We start from the raw sequence: 5,349 nt of genomic DNA, 5'->3' as shown, positions 1-5,349 counted from the left end.
GTGAAACTGAAAAGAATGATGCAAATTGTTGGTAAATAATCATAGCCATGAATCTGAAAAACTCCCAAATATTGTGCTCCTTAGACCAAATAATGACTTAATACTTATTGAAATCCTGGGGTGCCTGGGTGGCTCAGTCATCAAGCGTTTGCCTTGGGCTCAGGTCATGATCCCAGGTTCCTGGGATCCAACCCCCTGCTCAGCAGGAAGCCTGCTTCTCCTCTCCCACTCCCCCTGCTGTGTTCCCTCTCTCACTGTGTCTCTCTCTCTGTCAAATAAATAAATAAATAATCTTTAAAAAAAAAAATACTTATTGAAATCCTGAGTCAAGCATCCAGCATTTCCAAAGGCATTTCCACTTTACCATTTTACCAGTCATTTCATTGAGTGAGTATATCTATACTCGTTTGTTTGTTTGTTTGTTTGAGAGAGTGTGTGTGTGAGCAGGGGTGGGGGGAGTGGGGGAGAGGGAGGGGCAGAGAGAAAGAAAGAATTTTAAGCAGGCTCCACACCCAGGGAGGAGCCCGAGGAGGGGTGGCTCCATCTCACAACCCTGAGATCATGACCTGAGCCAAAACCAAGAGTTAACTGCCTGAGCCACCCTGGTGCCCTTCTATACTCTTCAAAGATGCTCATTTTTCTCCTAACGGGTAATATGTAGTCAGAGGTGATGGAGAAGGGCAACCCAAGCTCTTTCGAAGGCTTCATCCTGGTGGGCTTCTCTGACCGTCCCCACCTAGAACTCATTCTCTTCGTGGTCATCCTCACTTTCTACCTGCTAACTCTTCTTGGCAACAAGGCCATCACCTTGCTTTCCGCTCTGGATTCCCGGCTGCACACACCAATGTATCTCTTTTTGGCCAACCTCTCGTTCCTGGGCATGTGCTTCGCCACGGGCTCCATCCCTCAGATGCTCTACAACCTTTGGGGCTCAGACAAGACCATCAGCTATCTGGGTTGTGCCATCCAGCTCCGCTTCGTCCTGGCGCCAGGAGCGGTGGGCTGCGTCCTCCTGGCTGTGATGATGGACCACCGCTCTGCTGCCGTCTACAGACCCCTGCACTACGCCGTCATCATGCCCCCGCACCCGGCACTCCGTGGGCAGCTGGCTTCAGTGGCGTGGTTGAGTGGCTTTGGCAATTCTCTCGTAATGGCACCGCAGACGTTGAGGACACCCGCTGCGGGCACAGGCGGGTGGACCACTTTCTCTGTGAGATGCCAGGGCTAATTGGCATAGCGAGCCTCGAGGCACTGCCATTGCCTTGGCAGTCTACCATCCTGGCACCACTCGTCCTCACCCTCATCCCTTACGGCTACATCGCACAAGCAGTGTTTAGGATCGAGTAGGCCGCTGGGCGAAAGCAAGCCTTCAACGCGTGCAGCTCCCACCTGATCGTCGGCTCTCTTCTAGGGCACCGTCGTATCCATGGACCTCCAGCCAGCAAACACTTATTCCCAGGACCAGGGCAAGTTCCTCACTCTCTTCTACACGATTGTCACTCCCAGTGTTAACCCCCGATCCACACACTGAGAAACAAGGATGTTAAAGAAGCCATAAAGAAGGTGCTAGGGAAGGGGAGTACTGAAGGATAGCAAAAGTTTGGGGGTTGTCTTTTGACCCGTCTTCTGTACACCTTGTTAGACGTAGCAGATAAAGGACTATTCTGACATCGCAGACTGAAGAGGCACTCAGTGAGATGGGGAGCTCAGTGTTCAGCAAGGTTGAGAAAGTGCAACATTCCTGAGTCCACACTGCCCTCAGGTCCCTGTGAGCCAAGCACCGATCACTAGGAGGGCTCCAGTCCGGGACCAAACAGCAACCCGTGCTTGCAGAATACCAGCCATGAGCGCAGGCAGCAGGCATTCTTGTACCCAGGCCAGCTTCTGCCACAGTGATTTGTACTCAGCAGGTCCTCAACATATATGAAAGGAATACACTTAGAAGTGAAAAAAAAAAAGTATTTATTTTTTCTAGAAAGTTCACATGTACTTTTATAGTGCCGAATTCCTGAATGAGAGGCAAAATAAATCATTCCATTATGTAGCTCTTAGCATCTCCAATACTGCAATGTGGATCCATAGTGTGGCTCCTGCATATTTTTAATCATTGATATAACTGAGTTTCGTGATATTTATGTTTGACCTTCTGAGGCAAAAGTGAATGAAGAAGGTTATGTAACAAGACCATGAGGTATTTGCTTTATACGGAAGACAGAGTTTCTTGCTCATATTTAGTACTTATTGGTACTTTGTGACAAAAAAAGGTTGAAAGGTCTTCTTTTTTTTTAGTTTTCTTTTTTTAATTGCAGTAAAATATACACAATATCAAGTTTACCATTTTAACATTTCTTAAGAGTATCGTCAGTGGCATTAAGAACGTTCTCATTGTCATACAACCATCACCACCATCTACCTTCAGAGCTTTTTCGTCTTCCCAAACCGAAACTCTGTATCCATTAGCAATAACTCCTCCTTCTCCCCTCCCCCCAGGCGCTGGAAACACCAGCGGACTTTCAGGCTCTATGAATCTGACAAAGAGCTTCTTGCTTAAAATGTTTGAAGTTTATTAACCTCCACTTCCCCCCTCTGTCACCAGGATAACCTTGGACAGAGGCAGAGAGGAATGACACGAATTCTGGGGTGCTGTTGGAATCTTTATGATTGGGTGTTCTCTGGATGTCGATTTCTTCACATTTATACCCATGACTGCAGTCCCTTGCCAGTCATAATGGAAGTTGATTGGAACAGTCTGTATTAGATGAATGAATCCTAAAGGTAGACAGGTTTCTTCAGACCTGAAATGTTACCAGTTGGATAAATCCCATCTCATAATCTGGGAAAACATATGTTATGCTAAAATTTGTGCAAGTGAATAAGGGCTTTTAAATGTGGGGGTATTGCCCAGCAGTATCATTAGGGACTGGATAAAAGCTGGGTTTAACAATTTCTTTTTTAAGCTCCCTCAAAGTCTTTGAGAAAGTTCAGGTTACTCTAGAGGCTCCAGAAAAAATACCAAATACCTAAATAAATTGTTCTCAAAAAATATCATTTTCAGACACAATGTACGTATTTTCTTATTTGTAAGCACTAATTCTTGTACTTTGTCCAGATAGATTAGATTTTATTTTAGATTAATTAGGGCTTGTTAGAATGGGTTTTGGGTTTAGTTTTGACTATAGACAATATTCTGTTATTCCCATAAGAAGGTAGAATAATTAGAATATAGTTGATTTTCCCTACTTTATAAATTAAGTAAAATGTGATATTGAGCCATGATGATCTTTATTAAGGGCATTATTAATGCAGCTGAAGTATAGAATTTGGAGACCCATGACTTGGCATTTTCCACTTCTTGCACCGAAAAACAACTTATAGTATGTGTCCTACTGGCGCAAAAATATGCTATGCACTTATAAGTAAATAAAAATCCTTTAGAATCAATCTCTAATGAAATTTTATATAATTTCTATGCTATTTGGACATGCATTATTTTAGAATCAATAACATCTTGGAGTGGGGGCAGGAGATCAAGAGAGAGTATAAATCTCTATAGAAATAGCAATTTTGGAAGCACCCTATGGAATTTCCAACTAATTCTCTTCAAAATTTCCCTTTTCCTCCACAATGGTTAAGTTTCATTACATTCTTCTCTAAAAAATTTTAAAACCGCTATTATAGGTAATAGGGAATGATGAGCATCAGATCTCAAGGGGAAAAATTGCCACTATGTTCTTAATAACATTATGATGGCTTAGCACCACCTGTTACTTAGTTTATGAAGTAGTTTATAAAGTTTCCTTAGTTTACTTACTTAGGCATAAAGTGGAAAGAATCAAATATATTCCACCTGTTCCACCATCTCATGGGAATAATAGAATACCCCCATAATAAAAAATACCAGAAATATTTCATTTTTATCCTCTATAGATTCTTCCTTTCACTAATTAATGCTTCATCCTTACAGACTGATCTTTTACACAGAGTAGATGGAGGTTTAGGTAGAAATGAGCATCAGGATTCAATTCCCCGCGTACAGTTGTGTATCTCTTAGCCATGGAGCTTAATGTTTCTCCAAAGAAACAAATATTACATATATGCTTGTAAGTGTGTGTTTGTGTTTAAACCCACTGTGATCTTAAATTAAGGGCGATGAGATGATAGCTCAATAAATGCTTATCAATAAGATTATCAGATCATTTTCCATCTTGTTTTGATGGGTTGTACAGGGACCCTGAAGACAACCTGAACCTATTTTATATTTTGTCTATGTTCACATTTTTCCTTCTCATTCACCAAATATACATTGCGCCAGGCAATAAGCACTGAGCTCGTAGTGGACAAATGTTGGAAACCTCATTACGACAGTCATTTGTTAAGTGTTAGGAAGATAAGCATAGGAGGGACAGAAGCCAGGAAACATGGCAGGGCTGCAGTTTTTGTTTGTTTTTTTTTTAAGATTTTATTTATTTATTTGACAGAGAGAAACACAGCGAGAGAGGGAACACAAGCAGAGGGAGTAGGAGAGGGAGAACTCGCAGGCTCTCCGCTGAGTAGGGAGCCCGATGCGGGGCTCGATCCCAGGACGCTGGGATCACGACCTGAGCCAAAGGCAGACGCTTAATGACCGAGCCACCCAGGCGCCCCAGGGCTGCAGTTTTAAGTGGCAAGGGTCAAGGAAGAGCTTGCAAAGTACGTTTAAGCAAAGCCGTGGTGGAGATGTGGAAGCAGCTCTGCGGTTCTCCGGGGAGGAGAGCCTCAGGCAGAGGGAGCCTCGGGAATGCATTTAGGTCAGGGAGGTGAGGAGGAAGCAGAGACCGGGATGGGCAGTGAGTGGGAGGGACATCTAGAGCACAGTGACCCTGGAAGGAAAGAACAGAAGGTGTTTCCAGAGGGATGAGTGGTCAACTATCTAACATGCTGCAAATGGCCACGTGAGATTAGGGATGAAAACTGACCAACAGACTTAGTGATGCCGTCTCCCGGACAAACCTGCAAAGAGCCATCTCGGGGGAGCGATGGAGTAGGATCCTGGTTGGAGTGCACACAAGACACAAAGGTGAAAATGTGAAATGCAGGCAGTGAGCACAGCCAAATCCTCCGAGAAGTCTAACGATGGAGAGAAACTGAGAAATGGGTGTTGGTAGTAGGGATGCAAGATTTATGAGACTACCAGGATTATTTTTGAAACACGAGGAATTATAACAAGTTTAAAAACCAGGGAAGGGAATGATCCAGCAGTAAAATGAAAATTCAGGAAAGAGAAAATTGCAGCAGTGATGACCTTGAGTAGGTGGAAAGGAACAGGATCTGGTTCATGAGGGGACAGTCTGGCGAAATGGGAGCCGGAGT

At 43.8% G+C, this 5,349-nt stretch overlaps 1 pseudogene; it reads left to right on the top strand.

The window, feature by feature from the left end:
• Nucleotides 1-655: 655 nt before the first annotated feature.
• Nucleotides 656-1,593, top strand: LOC135365611 (putative olfactory receptor 2W6; annotated as a pseudogene).
• The last annotated feature ends 3,756 nt before the right edge of the window (nucleotides 1,594-5,349 follow it).

This window comes from Mirounga angustirostris, unplaced genomic scaffold, assembly GCF_029215605.1.
Source record: "Mirounga angustirostris isolate CCGP_5_RB_7025 unplaced genomic scaffold, mMirAng1.0.hap1 SCAF_8, whole genome shotgun sequence".
In the NCBI taxonomy this organism is placed as follows: Eukaryota; Metazoa; Chordata; class Mammalia; order Carnivora; family Phocidae; genus Mirounga; species Mirounga angustirostris.
Note: the sequence above shows the minus strand (reverse complement) of the source record. Positions and strands in the feature narration are given on the sequence as shown.